The sequence below is a fragment of the Eublepharis macularius genome, chromosome 4 (genome assembly GCF_028583425.1).
Source record: "Eublepharis macularius isolate TG4126 chromosome 4, MPM_Emac_v1.0, whole genome shotgun sequence".
Taxonomy (NCBI): Eukaryota; Metazoa; Chordata; class Lepidosauria; order Squamata; family Eublepharidae; genus Eublepharis; species Eublepharis macularius.
The window spans coordinates 157,583,253-157,603,775 of record NC_072793.1 but is presented as its reverse complement, the minus strand read 5'-3'; the positions used below and the strand labels follow the sequence as shown (position 1 = coordinate 157,603,775).

Below are 20,523 nucleotides of genomic sequence, written 5' to 3'. Positions count from 1 at the left end.
CAACGTGCCTAGGTGGAAAAGTCATGAGAGCGGACCTTTGGACACTTACCGTGAAGGGTCCTTCACTTACCTTCACTTACCGTGAAGGGTCCTTCTCCTCTGAGGAAAGGAGGACATCTTGGGGTGATTCCCACCATCCAATCAGGGAGGCAGGAACTAACTTTCTTCCTCTTCCTGTCTAGCCTGTGGGACCACCCTCTCTTCAGTTCAGGTGACTCCACAAAGCAGTAACATTGAATTTATCATTCAGCAACTGTTAATACTGAGAGAAAAAATACCTGTTGCATTAACATGTACTGTAAATAAAGCATAACCCGGAGGAGGTATAAGAATGAGGCAGCAGGGTAGAGAAGGACGGAGACCCGGGGAGGGCAAGATGTCCTCCTTTCCTCAGAGGAGAAGGACCCTTCACGGTAAGTGTCCAAAGGTCCGTTCTCCCTCTGAGGCGGAGGACATCTTGGGTGCTCCCAAAGCAGTTTCCAGTTTCTGGGTGGGATGTGGTCTTCGTCCATGATCACGCACTGCAGTACTTTTCCACTACAGTCGCTGTCCGCTGAATCATATAGATTCGATCTGTAGCATCTTAATAAGGTCAAGACTGACAAACTTGCAGCCTTCTTCTACAAAAGTGTTCCCGTGTAACACTGCACTGGTAGTAGCATCCCTCAAAGAGTGAGCTGGTATCCCACAAGGAACCTCTGCAAAAAGAGTTTTTAGGAGTTTCGATAGTGTATGTTTTGCTATTGGCACCTACTGCTGCTGAAGACATTTTCTTCCCTAAACTGAGATGAGATATATTTAAGAACAGTAAGACTGACTTTCTAAATTGCAATATTCGGAGCAGAGGCCTTAATCCTCCTTCTGACATCTAGGTTGTGTCAGAGCCCCTCCCTAGTCTATTTAGGGTACAGGTATAAATATGGTAGCCTTATCTCTTGCAAACTATGCAGTTTGGAATACGGTTTTGGAAGACAGTACGAGGCATCACCTTACTATTGGGAAAGATACAGAGTTCAGGTCTGACTAAATCTTCTGGCAGACGTGAACATAATAAGGAAGATAGTCTTCATTCTCGGCCTTCTCAGGGGAACATCCTTGACTGGTTCAAATGGATGCTTGGTCAGGGCTGTGTAAAATGTCTACTGAATGAGGGCTTCCCAATAAGAGTTGTAAATTCTGAGCATAAACTGTTTTCTGAATGCTAGGAGAATGTCGGCCACCTCTCAGAAATATTCCCATCTTAGGAAGGTGTTCCTTTCTATTTCCACACGGTTAAGCAGAATAAGTCTAAATGAGAGAGCCAAATCGGCCCCTGCTGTAACTTGACCGGATAGGTCAGTAGGATGAGAGGTAGAAATATCACCATCTGTTGGAGGGTGGAAAGGCATGGTCTGTTACTGGTAAGGGTAGTAATACATAGAGGAGGCCTAATGGCCACTGCAATGTCAGGGCATCTGCTTGTGAGTAGAACAAATCTTGTCATGTACCCCAGTAGTTGATGGCTGTGTTGGGGCGCACACAGGTTCATGAGGTGTTGTGAAGTGCAATGTTATGAGATGTTTCTTAAGGGACTATACCCGTTGTCCCCTCAGCCAGTCTGCCTGGGCATTGGATATGCCTTTGATGTGTACAGTTCTGATTGAAGCTAGGTGACCATCCTCCCAGGTAAGTATCCTTGCTGCCACCTGTGTCACTTCAAGGTCTTGAATCCCCCCTGCTTGTTTATATATATTTTGTCTGCAACCTTGTCCATACAGAGCTCTGAACTGGAAAAGGGCCAGACAAATTGCTCCCCTTTCTACGTCATTGATAGGAAGACATGCCTAACCTGATTCTTACACCTGTAAATAATTTGTTGTTCTTGAAGGATCATGAATCTTTTGCTTTGTATTGGGTTGGTGACCTTAGCTCAGATGGGTTTTGATCTGAAGTGGTATCTGAATGGGAAGATCTGTCTTCTCCAAGATCTGTTGTTAATCAGATCTAAGTAAGGTCTGAAGTGGTCTTGCCTATAGACGACCCCAAAGGTATTGCATTGTAGGTAGCAACTAGCAAACCCATCAGTTTCAGTAGTGTTGTGAGAAGTGATTTTGCACTCTGATGACAGTCTCAGTCAGCAGTTTGGTCTTCCTGACCTTTTCTTTGGTGAGGGATAGAAAAAACCCTTTTGGTGACTGTGATCTAACCCAGGTGTTCAAGCTTGTAGGAACTGAATGGTGAATTGAGTGTTGTGGTGAGATTTTCTCTTGAACCGATCAGGAGATCATCTGGGTACAAGTGAACATGAATACCCCGTCTCTGAAACGTATGATGGGGATGAACATGAATTTTGTAAATACTCTTGGTGTGATGGACAGGCCAAAACAGGATGGCTCAGAACTGCCAATTTTGTTTTTTTTTATTATTATTATTATTATTATTTATTTATTTATTTGTTTGTTTATTTTAAAAACATAAAATCTTAGATAATTTTGATGGGCTGTCAGAATTGGTACATGGAGGTATGTCTCTGTGAGATCTGTAGATGTCATGTGTTCTTCTGATTGATTAGTCACTGCGACTGAGCACAGAGTCTCCATTCAGAAGTGATATAATTTGATAAACTTGTTCAAAAAACTTGAGGTCTAATAACACCCTCCAGTCCCTATTCTTTTTAGGGACTGAGAAGAAGATTGAGTAGACCCCTTTCTGGAGGGCAGCTTTCAAATTGTATGGAATAGCCTTGTGAGACTATGTGTAAGGCCTGCCTGCTTGTCAACCTAAGCTTGATGGTAAAGAGTAGTTGGCCTCTCACGGGACAGCTAGCAAGTTCTGTCTTAGAGATCTGGGTATTAAGGTTGATCTCTTTCCCCGTGTGGAGAACTGTCTGTTTGATCTTGGGAAAAGGTAAGCATTATCCCCACAATACAGCTGGAGAGCTGGGACTGAGAGGACTGGTTTATCCAAGACCATGTGGCAAGTTCATGGCAGCGTTGAGAAGTAAACCTGCAGAGTACTGCATCACTGTTCAGTTATTTAACCGTTATACTACAAGTGTGGTCTTAAAAAGATACACACACCCTTATTAAAGGGTTGCCTAGATTAACCTCAGGATGGCCATTTGGAATCTTGTCTGGACCTTAGTAGTGTGTGTTATGAATAAAAGGCTGAGGTCCAAAGGCTCTCCTCTCAGACTGTTTGAGTGTTTTTGGCAACACATTCTTCTGTCCTAGGTCCCAATCTAGATCTTTCCCAGGGCACCCCCAAATAGCTTGTCTCTCTGAAAGAGGTAAGCCAGGATGATAATTTTAGAGTGTGAATCTGCTGGCCATGCTCCTACTCAAGCGTGCCAGCTTGTCACTGCTGTCAAGACCATAATCCTAGAAGAAAAAGGTAAATGTATCCAGGATGATGTCTGTCTTGAAGGTATTGGCCCTTACATTTCTGTTTGCCCCTTCAATGGGGGCAGCTATTGTTGTACAGGAGGAGTTGGATCAGTTTCCAGATCCATACTCCTGACACTCTTGAGGCAATAGAGACAATAGCTGTAGCCTTAATAGCCATGGTCACGGACTCGTGAGCTCTTGTTAGCATGGCCTCTCTCTTCGTGTCTAAGTGGTCTCTGACTGATCCTTACCCATCTTCTGACCAGAGCCCAGATGACTGAAGAGTAGCCACTGGAGGTTCCATCGCAGGTACCTGCAACAACTCATAGCAAAAAAGGTAGTAAGTACAGGGTTTTTTTTGGGGGGGGGAGACCAAGTTTGGGGATTATTAATTGGCTTATGGTGTAGAACACTCAGCCTTGAACCTTCTCCACAAATATTCTGGAAATGGGAGGACCTTTCCTGAGGAACCTTCATGAGGAAGTGACTCGTTTCCCTGGGCTGGATTTAGTATTCCCAGTCTAAGGGTCCTACTCCCCCAAGGCTAATTTTTACAGCTCTAAGGCTGAGAATGTCTTAGGTGTAAATACTGGTAGACCTCAGATTCTGACAGCTGGACTGACTGTTCTGGTAGGGATATTTCTTCCTTTTCCACATCTGAAGGAATTCATCCTTCTCCCTGTCATTACAAACTCCATCTGAGGGTGATTCCCCTGCTCCGTGGGGATCCCTGACTTATAAACGTTACAAACTGCCTTATTCTGACTCAGACCATCGGTCAGTGTTCTCTCCTCAGACTGGCAGCAGGTCACCAGGGTCTCAGAAAGAGGGTTTTTTTTTTTTCCCTCCTCATCTACCTAATCTCTTAAACTGGAATTAAGGGGAACAAACCTGGATCTTTTGCATACAAAGCAGAAGCTCTTCCACAGAGCTACAGCCTTACTCATGGAGGGAGGAGGAGGCAGACACCACACCACTATTTCCTCTCTCCTGGTTAGTCTTAAGAGTTAAAAGGTTCAAAGACACCAGCAAAATTGCGCCCTTTATACATTACCCATCTGACAGGGAAAGGCAGGGCTAGATCCTGTTGTAAAAGCAGGGCTAAATCCAAAGGGGAAAGGCCTGCTGTAAAATCTCCAGGCAGGAGATTGGCATGGGCACATTCACATGGAGCCAGGGTGGAGGAGATTCCTGGAATCTTTATAGGGCCAAGGTGCTTCTGACTGGTAAGTAACAGGATTTCCTCCCTCACAGCCAGTCTAATTGCTGACAGGAATTCTGGAGGTATAACACGCTCGGGGGAACACTTACGTGGCCCTCCTGGGCTTGTCGGCTGGAGCTCTGGGTGTCTGGATTATGTTTCAGCCGTGTTTCTCCTGCCAGGAGATTGGCAAGTGCATTGCGTTGTTTCCCGCCAAAATTGAGCTCCAGCAGGTGGCGCTGTTCTCAGCTGGCTGGCTGAGGCACGCTGTTTTAACAAGCTCCCTCTGTGGAAGAGGGGGCTGTTGAGAGGCCTGCGTCTCTTCCAAGGCCATTTCCTTGCCGGGGAACACATACAGCCTCAGAGGCATGTTGGTGCCGGCTGGGCCTGTTCCCGCCATCGGTAGGACGGCACTCCATGGGAACAGCCCATATTCTCCTTGCCAGGGAACCCATACAGCCTCAGAGGCATGCTGGTGCTGGCTGGGCCTGTTCCCGCCACCGGAAGGATGGCTCTCCGTGGGAACAGCCCAAATTCTTCTCCATGAAGCTTTCCTCAGAGTCCGATGACTCTCTAGAGACCATCTCGTCCTCTTCTTTTCTTTCTTTGGCAAGAGGAGTAAAAGAAGAGGAAATGGGAGGAGAGTAAGGTAATGAAGTAAGTAAGGAGTAAGGTAAAGAATGATTTGAGGAAGAAGAAAGATAAATAAGAGATAGAGAGAAAAAAGGCAGCAGAGCTAGTCTGCTGCAGAACTGCTCTCCCTGGAGGCAGGAACAGAACTGAAGAGAGGGTGGTCCCACAGGCTAGACAGGAAGAGGAAGAAAGTTAGTTCCTGCCTCCCTGATTGGATGGTGGGAATCACCCCAAGATGTCCTCCGCCTCAGAGGGAGAATGACATTTCCGTTCTCTGGAACCAGTGCTATTTTCAGCACCAAGAAGGAGAGGGAGCTGGGAGAATGTGGCTGGTTTTGTTTCCCTTGTTCTCGGTTGGTTGCTGCCAGGTAGTAAAACGTGGTGAGTCTTAACCCGATCTCTGTGGTTTGGGATGGAGGTCTGTTGTCTTTTCTCCCTCTCCTTTAAGTGGTTCTCAATCTCTTCCCTGATGCTGTTCTATACTGTCTTACCATTGATCTGTCAAGGCACATGTCATCTAATCTGACTAGCAGGAGCTCTTGAAGTCTCAGGCCAGAGGTATTTAACATCCGCTACTATCTGATCCTTAAAAAAAGGGGTAGGTGAAATCTGGGAACTTTTGTGCAAAGTATATGCTTTATTCCTAGTACCTGAGACACCACTTTTGTAGGAAAAAAACAGATAAGGTGACCTACACTGTGCAGATAAACTTAATATTCTAAGCTACAATCTTGTTAAGATTTGTCCCCTTTCTTTAAACCCAAAGTTAAAGCCCTGAGAATACTAAATGAAATACTTTGCCTGTGTGCACATGCAGAGTGCTTCCCCTCACCACTCACTCCTAGCCACAATACTAATGATATTAAAAGGGTAAAAATTAGGGCAGGGCCATAATTTTTACAGCAATGATTTTACAGCACAGAGCCATTGCATCCAACTCTTTGAATACTAATTTGTGCTGGAGGGGCGAGCCTTCCAAGTATGTGGTTGGTTACACGGTTGGGGTGGGGGGGGGATCGTTATCTTGTCTCAGTTTGGGGGGAGTGGGCTGTCTAAATGATTCTATGTGAGGTTGTCAGCTATTTTTCTCTCTTGTACTTTAAAAGGAAGAGGACAGGCAGTCAGCAAGTGTAGTTCTGCCTCTTGCCAATGCTTTACACTGGGAGCAACTGCATCTAATGTATTTCTGCCGGACATGCAGTTTTTTGCGGGGAGGAAACCCTTGGCTCTTTCCAGTTCTACTATATGGAGCTGAGCCGTGTGCCATATAGCTGGACTTGATGGCAGCACTTCTGAGGGAGGGCTAACAACATATGCCTTTCCTGTTCCTGTCCACCCAGTTGGGTGAGCAGTTAGAGAACTGAAACTGAGCAGTTGGGGCACGGGCACTAGTCTGACCTCCGCCTCTTGTCTTGCTGCTGCTTGGCCTGTTGCTGGGGGAAAAGCAAACTTTACTTTCTGGGCAGCATTCCCATTACTGGGAATCCAACCCATGTCTCTCATCTGCAACATCAGTTCCTCTCCCCAGTAATGTTATCTGATGACTCTCGAAGGTTTATGCTACCGGACCTGAATGTTGCTGTTTCTCCAATGAGATATTGCTGGGGGGGGGGAGCTGGGGAGAAGGAGTTATTTTTGTGGAAGGCACAGTTGGATGTTCCTTATCTGCTGCCCCAGTTTCTGCATTCTGACTGTGTTTTAAACTGCACATAATGGTTTTTGCCTACTATCATTCTTTAACAGTGTTTATGTATTGGTTTTAACTAGCTAGAAGCTTACAGTGTTTTGTCATTGTAGCTTTTGCTGTTTTGTTAGCCACCTTGAACTTGCAAAGCTTAGGAGGGGAATAAATATTATAAATCAATACATACATTCCTTATACGTCATGCTACCAAGCCCCCTCCTGCCTGGCATATCCCTTACCAAGTGAGATCTTCAGTGGGTCCGCTACAGTTGTCCGTGCTGAGCGAGCTTCGGGACAGTAGGAATGCAGTAGCTGGAGTGGCCGTGCTACATCCCCCCTTGCAAAAGGGGGCTTTGCTGCAGGCTGGAACTTGAAATCCCCACCTGCAGAGACCTCTGGGAGTGCTGCCTGCAGGACTCCCATTAGACTCCTTGGGACTGAAAGAGCTGGCCCTCTGTTCTCCCTACCTTTGGGCACTCCACACGTTGGCAGCAGCTACATGACATTTAGGGACTGCAGCCATGTTGGTGAGCATGCCACTATGTGACTGGTGGGTGTTGGCAAGACCTCTACATATTCTGGTGCAATCTATCAGCTCAGTGTGCCTTGAGTAAGGGATGTTTCAGTTGGTTGTTCTACCTCTCCCTGCCCCAGAACTTGTGATGCCATGCCAACGTGGCTGCTCCATCAGCAGAGGTTTTTATGTATTTACTTCAACTATACCCTGCCTTTCTCCCCAATGGGGATGCAAAGCAGCTTGTATCATTCACCTCACCTCCATTTTGTCCTCATAACAACTCTGATGGGCCCAAAGTCATCCAGCAAGCATCCATGGAAGAATAGCCACGAGAACTAAGGCCTCCCATTTCCTAGCTGGACATTGTGGCCACTATCCCACAATGCCTTTCAGTTTAGGATGGGTCTGTTACAGGGCCAGATTGACAGGGCGGGGGGGGCAGGGGGTAGTCTGCCCCCAGTGCCATCAAAAAGGGGGCGCCAGGCGCAGCTGCCAAACCCCAGGAGCGCGCAGGCGGCTGAGCAGAGGGAAGTGGGAGCCCGCCCATGCCATTCGCCTTCCGCGAGAGCAGGGAGTGCGCAGCAAGCCTGCCACTCCGTCAGTGTGCCACCCACGCAGCAAGCTGGCTGCCCTGGCGCATTGCGGAGCTAGCAGTGGCAGTGTGGGTGGCTGGGAGGCTGCCCGTGCCATTCACCTGCCCCTCAGGACAGGGGGCCCGCGGCAAGCCGGCCGCCCCCTCAGCGGGGCAGGCGGACGGAACGGGCGGCCTCCCAGCCACCCACACTGCCTCTGCCAGCTCCATGGTGCACTGGGGCAGCTGGCTTGCTGCACGGGGCAGTGCGCTCTGCAGTGTGTGATGACCTCATGGAAGTGGCAACATTACGCAGTGCTGAGAGTGTGCATGATGTGCGCGCACGCAAGGCCAGACTAGGGTTGTCCTGGGCGCCGGCAACCCTAGATCCAGCCCTGGTCTGTTATCTACTTTGCTGCTCCATATAATTCTCATGCTTTTCTCTGGTTCCTTTGAAGCAGTATGCAAAGATACTTGAAGGAGTTGCATCAGGTGTGCACACGCATTGTAGCTTTTTTACTCCAAGACCTCCACTGCAAAGAGGTTTTTCCTCAGTGAAATGAACCATTGAACTACTGTAACATGCATTAATGCAAGTGGTCTGGGCAACCTGCCTAAAAACCACAAGTGTTGGGATTTTAGCGAGTGTTTCCACCATGAAAGAGAGAAACTGTTTGTGTTACTTACTTAATTAGTAAACTTACTTTAAATGTAGCCACTTGGGCCTCGAGCAAGGATTTCCGCCATAGAAGGGGAGTCTCTAAGCATAATGAAGTAGAATTAGGATTTCTATTGGACAACTTTATTGGGGGGGGGAGCAATTAAGTGATCCTATATGCTGAATTTTAATTATCTTTGTCTCAGCCAGGTACTTGCTTTTCTCACTTTGCTCTCGTAGTCTCTCTCAGTTACTTTCACCTTAGTAATATATTATTTTTCTCCAATGTAACCCTAATACTTTTTATCCTTTAGTAAAGTATTCTTACAGAGCTACACTGGTGTGACTATTCTCATTACTTCCAATGCACAATCACTGCAGAACTCTGCTAATTTTCCAACAAGAAGGCACCAGGTGAACCCCAACTGACCCATTTTCTCATAACCTGCCTACCTGTGGTTTCTTGTTCAAGTTTTTGAACATGCTTGAAAAGTTTACATTACCTGAAAGACTGCCATTAGGAATTCTTAAAATGACAACAGCATGGGCAATGGAATGAAGAGGGTAAGGGCTATCTCAGAGACAGCACGTGTGCAGGTAGCTTCAGATGAATGAAGCTACCATGGTGGAGCATAGGGGGAGAGGAAGTCTTGCAGATATCAGGGGCCGAAGCCGTGAATGGCTTTGTATGTGATAGTCAAAGCCTTGAAATGAGCCCAGTAACTGGTGAGTAACCAGTGGAGCAACTGTTAAATGACAGTCACTCCTGAAAGTAAATGAGCTTTACTTTCACTATTATGAGCTGTACTTTCACTACAACACTATTAGTAAAACACGTTTTATCTTTATTGGTCTTGCCTCTTTATTGCATGAGTAATCTGGAAGACGGACTCTGGTATAGCTGGTTAAGATCCGCACTAATTAAGCCCAGACTGCAAGCTAACTTCCCCAGAAAATAGCAGTTCTGGTAACAAGACGTGAACCAGCTGATGCAACAGTTGCAGAGAGGTAATGTTCCTTTGCTGCTTTCACTGTTGCTTCATAGGTCTTTCCATGGGAGCTCTATCACGTTCAGTACAAGTTTTCTGCCTGCATCTTTCTAGGTATCTTCCAGCCCTCCTTAGGTCGCCCAGCTCAGTGATGAACCATAGGGCTGGCTTCTGAAACAAGGGTGGGAGAGGTCAGGGAGCAGCTATCTAGCTAATTGCTTCAAAAAGCTTCACATTCCAAGTTTCCACCACAGCAGAATATGTGTTTGGAATTCTAAAATCCCCCAGAGCATTCTGGCATTTTGGAATCTGGAAGGATCTAAGCATTTGTGGGTTGATTGTTCAAATGGGTCCCCCCTTTGGGGGGTAGTGTCAAGACCATATTCACCTCTTACTTAACTGTCCACGGTTCAGCCCAAATCCCCAGTCCTGAAAGAAGAGCATCCCTCAAAGGCTCAGAGCAAAAGATTAAGTCCAAGGTATGGCCTTTTCCACCTATGAGGCCTGTTAGTATTTGGAAGAGGCTGAGGGCAGCCAAGAAAGCTAGGAAATTCTGAGCTGACCCTGACAAAAAGCACTCAACGTGGATGTTGATGTCATCCTGGACAACCAGCCTCGGTATCTCCAGCACCACATCCAAGAGTGCCTCTGCCAACCCAGAAAGAGAGCTTAATGGGGAAATAGGCAGCCAGTAAACAAGAATATCCAGTCTGTTCTCAGTTCCTGATATAAGGAGCATACAGTCAATGTCAGTTATAGTTTGTACCAGAAGTCTGCAAACTTGAAGGACTCATGGATATAACAACAACCTCACCTCCCCAGCTGCCCGTGAGGGGCTGCTGCATAATTAGCAAATATTGAAAAAACTGAAACTTTATTCTGAGTATATAGGCAAATAAGTGGGATACAGGATAAACCATCTAAAAAGACAACGAGTGTTAAGTAAAAACTACCCAGACATACCTGCTTATAACGGGGGATATCAAATGCCAACCCAAACAAAAGGATCTGGATTTCTGAACCATGCTGATGCTCTGCAGATCCTTCAGCAAAGGGAGTGCCATAAATCCAAAGCGGCCACTAGGAAGAGATCCACATCTGCTTCCCATGGTCTTACTGCTCAGTGAACATCGCTCCCAGCTGGGCATTCCAGATTCCATCTGCCAGAGGCAGCAGAGTATGTAGGATCCCAGCTAAGAGGTTAGGAAAGCTGGACACAACTTCTTCCTTTGTGTTTTTCGTAAGGTTAGTTGAGAAGATAACATATCCAATGCAAGGAAAGGTGCTTGCAGGAGATCCCAGTACTGCAGCAACCTGAAAAGAGAAGAAAGGATAAAGATCTCAGCATAAACACAACTGAATCCTGGATTTTTGCTTTGCTGCTCTCAAGCTGTATTGCCAAGCAGTGGGACTATTTAGATTATTCCTGCATTGATTATTATAGAGACACAGATCTGTCATATTAGAAATATATCTTATTTATAATAAATAAAGGATACATGTCTCTGTCTGTGACAGGCATAACACATTAGAAAACAGAGCTAGGAGTCTTAAAAATGGCCACCACCTTCAGGGTGATCGTGGGAGTTGCAGTGCCACAGATGAAGGGAATTGGAACGTCCTGGACCAGATTAGCTTCAGAACATCCTTTAGGCATTTGCAGTGGAACTCAACGTTTACTCACAGAAAAGGAGAGTGGAAAATATCCCCTCCTTTATAAAACAGGGGCAACAATAGTAGTGTTAGAAAATCCCAACCTATCAGAGCCATTGTGTCTGACTAGGATCTAGGAGATTCACATTAGATTTCATCTCTACTATATAACCTTGCTTGGTGACCTTTGACTAGTCACACATACTCAGCCTAACCTACTTCACAGGGTTGTTGTGAGGATAAAATAGAGGACAGAAGCTGCCAGGGGTCCACACTGGGAAAAAAGGCAGCACAGACAGGGAGAAGGGAGTATATCCCCTCCTTTATAAAACAAAAAGTAGTTAAAAACAATGGTTAGAATGTCTGACTAGAATCTATCAGACCTAGGTTCAAATATCACTTCTGCTTGGTGACCTTGGGTCATTCACACATTCTCAACCTAACCTACCTCACAGGGCTGTTGTTGTAAAGATAAAATAGAGGACAGGAGAACGTGAGGCACAAAATGCCTTCCCCTCATCAGTGAAAAACTGCCCCCACACTTCAGTAGTTCAGTAGCCTACTTAAAAATGCAGCAATGGGATCACTGAATTATATTTTTAAGTCCCCTATTAAAATGCAGGTAGGATAACACATGCCCAGTACCTTTCATCAGAATAAAATGCTGGATCACACCAGAGATCTCTCTAGTCCAGTATCCTGATTCCTATTGTGGTCAACCAGATGCTTCTGGGAATCCCACCAACAGGGAATAAGGGCAAAAGATACTACACAGAGTTGCTCACAAAATTGGCAATCAGAAGTATATTGCCCCTGAATATAGAGGTTCTATTTAGCCATCATAGCTAATGGCCACTCGTGAACCTGTAAAAAAGCCCAGCCATGCAGTTTCTGTCACAAATGGCCTTCTCTTCTATCAATTAATGATTCTGGAAACTACCCTGTTCTTAGCCCCTGAAGGTTCCCTATATAATCCAGTCAATATCCATGCCAGTGCCTCTCAATTTTCTTCTCTATAGCCATGTGGCTAATTTTGTAATTTGATATTCAGACAACATACAAATGTCTACTGATGCAGGATAAGCTTCATCTGGAGTTAGCTTCATCAGATAATAATAACAGCAACGTGCTTCTATACCACCCTTTTGAACAGATTACTGCCCCTCTCAGAGCAGTGAACAAAGTCAGTGTTGTTATTATCCCCACAATATAGCTGGGGCCAAGAGGAGTGGCTTACTCAAGCCCCGCTGAAGAGTTCAGAGAGTGTAAGACTCTCTGGATTCCCACGGAGGACAGAAGGAGGCATAAACGAAATTTTAAAAAATTAAAAAATACTTCCCTTGTTTCCAACACCAAGTTTCTGATTTAAGATCGTCCATTGAGGCTCCTGACATGCTCACTAACCATGACCTTGCCTTATCTCTGGCAGCAGACTTCCTGGTTCTCATCCAGTTGCTACCATGTGCTTAATCCTGATGGGTCTATAATCTCATCCACATTATCACTTGCTTTGACAGGAAATGAAGGATGCCTCCAAGTGAACACTCTGGTTTCGAAAGAAGGTGCCAGTCAGTCCATCTCAGTATTAATAAAACAAAGATGTTGAAGGTGTCCAAGAATGACACCCAGAAAGGTCAATCAGACAAAATACTTCTGGTTCATCCTGGGGATTCTAACCTTTTAACCAATATCATAGAATTATAGAGTTGGAAGGGACCGTACAGAACATCTAGTCCAACCCCCTGCCCAGTGCAGGATCAGCCAAAAGCATCCCTGACAAATATTCATCCAGCCTCTTCTTGAAAACTGCCAGTAAGGGGAGCTCACCACCTCCCTAGGCAGCTGATTCCACTTTTGAACTACTCTGGCCGTGAAAAAGTTCTTCCTAATATCCAGCCAGTACCTTTCTGCATGTAATTTAAGCTCATTGCTTTGAGTCCTATCCAATGTTGCCAACTGGAACAGCTCCTTGCCCTCCTCCAAATGACAGCCTTTCAAATACTTAAAGAGAGTAATCGTGTCCCCCCTCAACCTCCTCTTCTGCAAACTAAACATTCCCAAGGCCCTCAGCCTTTCCTCGTAGGGCTCAGTCTCCAGACCCCTGATCATTCTTGTCGCTCTCCTTTGCACCCTCTCGATTTTGGCCACATCCTTTTTGAAGTGAGGCCTCCAGAACTGCACACAATACTCCAGGTGCGGCCTGACCAAGGCAGTATAGAGTGGGGCTATGACCTCCTGCGATTTTGACGCTATGGCCCCTTTGACACAACACAGGATTGAATTGGCCTTTTTTGCCACCGCATCACACTGACTGCTCATATTCAGTCCACTCTTACCCCAAGATCCCTTTCACATATACTATTGCCCAGAAGTGTATCCCCCATCCAGTATTTGTGCTTCCCATTTTGTGGCCCAGATGTAATACTGTGCACTTGTCTTTGTTGAATTGCATCCTATTCACAGCTGCCCACTTCTCCAGAGTATTCAGGTCTTGTTGAATTTTTATTCTGTCTTCTTGGGTGTTTGCTACCGCTCCCAATTTGGTATCATCAGCAAATTTAATGAGCAGCCCTTCCACTCCTTCATCCAGATCATTGATAAAAATATTGAAAAGTACCGGGCCCAAAACCGAGCCCTGCAGCACCCCACTGGACACCTCCCTCCAATCTGATTAAACGCTGTTGACCACCACTCTTTGGGTGCGGTCCTCTAACCAGTTCCCTGTCCACTGAACTGTCCTATAGTCCAGTCCACAGTCTTCCAGTTTGCCCATCAGAATGTCATGGGGGACCTTATCAAAAGCTTTACTGAAATCCAGATAAATCACGTCAACAGAGTTCCCCTGATCCAGTAAGATGGTCACTCGATCAAAGAAGGAAACCAGGTTGGTTTGCCAAGATCTGTTAGGGACAGAACCATGCTGACTTCCCCGGATCACTGAGCGGTCCTTCAGATGCTTACAGATTGATCCCTTTAAAATCTATTCTATTATCTTCCCAGCTACAGAAGTCAGACTGACCGGCCTGTAGTTCCCCGGGTCATCCTTCTTCCCTTTCTTAAAGATTGGGATAACATTTGCTCTTCTCCAATCTTGTGGCACATCCCCAGTCCTCCAGGAGGCCTTGAAGATGATGGACAGGGGTTCTGCAAGTTCTCTAGAAAGTTCTTTCAGCACTCTTGGGTGCACCCCATCCGTACCCCATTCCTTCTCTCCTCTGTGGTACCAAACTGGGTAACCTCCCACTACCCCCATGACTCTGTAAGTATTTCCTGCTATACCGAGTTGCATATAAAAACATAAAACTGGAAGGGATCCCAACAGTCATCTAGTCCAACCCCTTGCACAATGCAGGAAATTCAGCGCTCTCTCGCTTTCTCACCTCCCCCAGTGACCCCTGCTCTATGCTCAGAGGAAGGCAAAAAACCTCCAGGATCACTGGCCAATCTGGCTTGGAGGAAAATTCCTTCCTGACCCCAAAGTGGCAATCAGCAGTACCCTGGGCGTGCAAGAAAGGGTCAGGAGAGCCTAGCAGCAGCTCATTCCTACTGACCCTCCCTCTCCTGATCTGCACAAATTCACTCTGAGTCATTGAACCATCATTACTGTCAGGTGGCCATCTAGCCTCTTACTTAGCTCCAAGGAATGAGAGCCCACCACTTCCCAACAGGGTGGATAAAAATCAATGATTTTTTAAAAAAAATAAAAAAAATCAGATTTTTTTTATTTAAATCAGATTTTTTAAATTTAAATCGGATTTTTTAAATTTAAATTGGATTTGTTTAAATAAAATGCTTTTTGAGGACAATATATTACCATCCAAAGGTTATAAAGATTAGTTTTTAATTATGTAGAATAAGGCTGTATATGTTTAATTTTTTTGGTAAATAAATTCCATTAATCCATTCACAATGTCATGCTCTTCCAGAGGTTTTTGTAAGATTATTGGGCAGTTTCTCTGCCTACAAGATATTATCACAGATGCTTGGTTTTGCAGTTCTCAAAACTGAACTTGTGTCAGCTCAGCAGAGATCACATGCCTCTTCTTCACAGCAAAAATGTTATAACATGAACAGAGTTGAGAAAAAGACCTTAATCCTATTGTTCTACAACCCTATGAAGACAGAATCAACCCCTCCAGTGCTAAGTTTCAAGAAGTTCAGTGAATAGAAACAATATTTTTCTGATTGTTTGGAGTGGAATAGATCTGCAGAAGAAGAAACTAAGTGTGAGGAGGGAGGGGCAAGCAGTACAAAATGAAAGTGAAACTTTTTGAGCACAATACTGCACAAGTCTTTGGATCTTTTGTGTGTATGACCTGAGGTTTATCACATTCTTTCCTTGGAGGAAAAATCCTATAATGGCAGCAGGCCGTAAAAGAGACCCAGTTTGGGAATACTTTAATGAAGTTCCTTTACCTATCGGTAAGGCAGGCATGCGTGCAAAATGCAAACGCTGCAACAAAGAAATGCAAGGCCTGGTGGCCCGAATGAGGCAACATCATGAGAAGTGCTGTGATGAAGATGACCAAAGAAACACATTTGAACAGGCAGGATCTTCAGGTTGGTAAACATTTTTATTGAATCATATTTCTAAAGACTGCCTTGAACTGTCATGTTTGAGCAAAATTATATTTCTTATTATTACTGCATGTTACTGTCATTTGGTACAGTTATGAAGAAAAGCAAATATTCCTTTTGGGGCAGTGCTGTACAATAAGCAGAAATTGTATAAACAATAAAATAACAGCATTGACTTTTTTGTTTAGGGGAGTTCATCGTCAACATTAAGGATTCTGGAAACTATCCACCTTCAAGATCACCATCCTCCTGTTCTACAGTTTCAGAGTTATCCATCCCGGATAGTGCTTCATTTGCATCATCATCAGATACCCACAGTATATCACCTAAGAAAGAAAAAACCCTTCCCTCCTGGAACCACCATAGATAAGTTTGTGATAAAAACTAGCAGATTAGAAAAAGAGTTAATTGATGAAAAAATTGCCCAGTTTGTTTATGCAACGAACTCTTCTTTCCGTCTGACTGAGAACCCACATTTCATTAATATGGTTCAGTCACTGAGACCAGGATACAGTCCACCCTGCAGAGCAGATGTTGCAGGGAAACTGCTGGATAAAGGGTATGACAGAGAAATGGAGCAATGTGCAACAGCTCTGGAGGGTAGAATTGTTAACCTAAGTATTGATGGGTGGAGTAATGCCCACAATGATCCTGTTGTATGTGCTTGTATAACAACAGAAGAAGGGAAAGTCTTCCTTGCACAAACAATTGATACATCAGGAAACGCACACACAGCAGAATACTTACAAGAAGTGGCAGTAAAAGCTATAATAACATGTGAACAAAAATTCAAATGTCTAGTACGCAGTTTGGTCACAGACAATGCTGCAAATGTATCCAAGATGAGAAGAAATTTAGAAGAGCAGGAAGGGAATACAAAGCTAATAACATATTCTGATGACAGTTTGTGAACAAAATCGAGATAAAATAGATGGCACTGTCACGGCCAAAATCCTCAACATTGGGCTTAAGAGAAATGTTGAACATATGCTGAGCATCCTGAAACCCATCTCTGAAGCTTTAAACAAAATACCGAAAAATAATGTTTTATTGCTGATGCTGTTGAAATTTGGAAGGAACTGAGTGAACACTTAAAAACAGAACTACACATGGACAGAATTAAATTACAAGCATTAAAAAAACGAATGGGACAAGCACTGTCTCCAGCTCATTTTTTGGCAAATATTGTCAATATCCAGTACCAGGGTCAAAACTTAAGTGCTGAAGAAGAGGAGTTAGCTATATATATTTAGTTTAGCCAAATTAGTTAACAAACATGGATGTTTGTTTAAACAAATAACTAGGGGTGTGCAAAGGCACCCTGATTCGTGTTTTCCGAATCTGCTAAACCCGAATCGAGAGGCCGATTCGGGTTTAGCAGAAACCCGAATCGCCCAGCCAATTCGGGTTTACCGATTCGGATTGATTCGGGTTTTTTTTCAATGGGAAAAAGCCTCCCCAGGCTTCTCTGAAGCCTGGGGGAGGCATTTTCCCACCGAATCACCCCAAATTTGGTGGAGGCCTTCCTCTAACTCCCCTCTAACAACCCCCCAAGTTTCAGAACGATTGGACTTTGGGGGCCCATGTTATGGCCCCCCAAACCAGGTCCCCCTATCCTCTCCTAAAAAAAGCCATAGCTTTAGGTTGCTGCTGCTGATCTTCATTCATTTTTTCCTATGGGGAAAAAATGAAGAGGCAGGCTTCCTTTGCCAGGGGTGGCATTTCGCATGCAAAATGCCCCCCAACCCTCAGGGGCCCTTCTCCCACCTTTTCTCCCACCCCCCACCAAGGCTCAGCCTGCTCCCACTTGGAGGGGATATTTCATGGCCTCCCCAAGTAGGTGCTCTTTTCTCTACTACAGCTGGGGGAGGCTTGTCTTGCCAGGGATGGCATTTTGCATGCAAAATGCCCCCCTACCCTCAGGGGCCCTTCTCCCACCTTTCCTCCCACCCCTCACCAAGGCTCAGCCTGCTCCCACTTGGGGGGGCATTTCATGGCCTCCCCAAGTAGGTGCTCTCAGCCCCCAAAGTCCACCCCTTACAGCCCCACACAAACTCAATTCCCCCCCAGCTGCCACACACAGACCCAAATCCCCACATTAGCCCCTCACAGACCCAAATCCACCCCCAGCAGCCCCACACCCATAACCCCAGGAACAGGCTGGCAAAGGCCAGCCCTCTCCCTTTGTTCCCTATGCTGGGAACTTCTAAACTCTCTTTCCCTGGGCAATTCTGCACAGCCCAGGGGTGCCACAATGGTGGGCACACTTCTGAGTGCCAGCTGGTCCCTGTGAAAGAGCACCTGAACCACAGACACCCTCCCTCAAATTCCCCCACCACCTACAGAGATGGCTGGCCAGCCAGCCCCATTGTTCCCTATGATGGGAACCAACTGCACAACAAAGAATAAAACACGAACAACACAAAATAAAGTTTTTTAAAAAATATTTTCTCCCTTTCAAAGTACAAGTAGGCAAAGCATTATGACACATTACACCAGCAGTCCCCCACGCAGAAAAATAACACAACTCACTTAACATCAGAGAATCACAGAAGCACAATTCCTGTCAAAAACACTTTTATTTCTTGAACTGCTTTAGGTTACACAGTAGGAGGGCACAACAGGGCATGATAGCAGTGCACTACACAAAATAATACAACCCACTTCACCGTTTTTGACAGCAATTGTGTTTGGGTGATTCTCTGATGTGAAGTGAGTTGCATATTAAAGTTATACCAGCAAGAATTAGTCTTTATGTAGAAAACTATGATTTAAATCAAGCCTTACTGACTAGTGATTTAAATCATGATTTAAATCGTGATTTAAATCAGTTTGATTTAAATCAAATCCACCCTGCTTCCCAAGGAAGCCTGTTTCACTAAGGAACTGCTTTGTCAGGAAGTTCTTCCTAATGCTTAGCCCCAAACTCTTTTGCTTTACTTTTAATGCATCGTTTCTGGTCTGACCCTCTGGGGCAACAGAAAACAATTCTGCTCCATCATCTACGTGACAGCCCTTCAAATACTTGGAGAGGGCTATCATATCACCTCTCAGTCTCCTCCTCTCCAGGCTAAACATACCCAGCCCCTTCAACCTTTCCGACATAGGACATCGTCTTCAAATCCCTCACCATCTTTGTTGCCCTCTTCTGGACACATGCCAGCTTGTCACCATCTAGGACTCCATATTGGGTGGAGGGCATTTCTCCACACATTTCAATACAGTTCTTTTCCAAAGCTGCTCAATGCATTAGGGAGTGGCAGAATTATGAAAAAGAGATACCTTTAAGCCTGTTCAATTGCAGGATCTATTTTGTGTGGTGTGATTTGGGCACAAAATTTAGATGGTGAGTAGGAGCAACATTTAGACCTGACCATACCCCAATCCTAAGCAATATGTATCATTAAGGGAAGGCTACGTAGTCATTCCTTTAAAAGCTATGAACTTTTATTTCAGATGGAACTGTGGAGGCTACTGTACTGAGCATCATTTGGAACTTCTGGTGTAGGTGCCACCTATATTTTAGCTGCCATTGTTATTATCTGTCTTGCATTAAAGTACTGCTAGAAAGAAGATGAAGGAGAAGCCATGGAGATGAGAGTGTTTCTTTGTGGTGCCTTTTAGGAGGTACATAACTGTTGAAGGTAAAGATCACAGGATGTGCAGGTCTACTCTGTGTGTGTGTGTGTGTGTGTGTGTGTGTGAGAGAGAGAGAGAGAGAGAGAGAGAGAGAGAGAGAGAGAGAGAGAGAGAGAGAGAGAATATTTGTTGTAATTTACGTTCACCAGCCATTTCCAGATGCTGAAGTAGCATTTTTAGAGATACTTATTTGACTAGATGTGGCTTACATGAATTGCGTTTCAAGACTGTTTGGAAATCTGTTAGTTAACCACTACTTAATATATTTTGTCATTATGCCATTTGAATCTATATATACTTTGAGGCCATCATATTAGGCCATTTTTGCTACCTCTGTTTTTTTAAGATTAGATTGATGGTGAGTGGATATGGAGCCTTTTCTGTGAATGTATTCTACTTTGGACTACCCTTTTCAGAGACATCTGCTTGATAGCCACTTTTGTGCCTTTTTATTTTTCTGGGCATTTGATTATTTTAGCACTTTTTTCTCATTTAGTCTGTATAACATAAAATGTGTTAAATAAAATGCAAAGCTTATATACTGGAACTCCTGCTTGTCTTTAAGATGCCACTGGATGTTAATGAGCACAAAGTTGTCCCCATGACATCTTTGTTTACTTTCCACCCCCTGCCTTTTCTCTCAGTTTTTCAACACTTTATCTTATCTCTCTTTTCCTTTTGTCAAGGGATCCTGATTAAACTCAGCCCCCATCCTGCCTAGCTTCTTTCTGCATCCTCTATGAGTCTCTCTACATGCAACATCTCGCTCGGGGATCCTCAAGTGTAGCAAGACCCAATGTTAGCTGGGAAGGCGAATATGAAATTAACAAACCCTCTGAGGAGTGATCTCTGCTGGCTCTGTCTTTTTAAACTACCCTAGTGTAGAGAGGTGAAATTTTAAGCTATGCTTCCCACCTAATATTAAGCCTTCCATCACTTGAGCGTCCTCGTGTAAGATGTCTTGTCCTTTCCCCCCAGTTCCCTCCCTCTATTTTGGAGCTTTGGAAGAAACTAGTTTTTTTGGAAAAGAAAAAA

The 20,523-nt window shown here is 44.8% G+C and overlaps 1 protein-coding gene across 1 annotated transcript in view; it reads right to left on the bottom strand.

The window, feature by feature from the left end:
* Window positions 1-20,523, bottom strand: part of LOC129328439 (C-type lectin domain family 2 member B-like) — a 46,231-nt gene that overhangs the window by 20,285 nt on the left and 5,423 nt on the right. The window contains exon 2 of the mRNA XM_054977503.1: window positions 10,582-10,932. The gene's annotated coding sequence lies outside the window, so the exon portion shown is untranslated. The remainder of the gene's footprint in view (window positions 1-10,581; window positions 10,933-20,523) is intronic.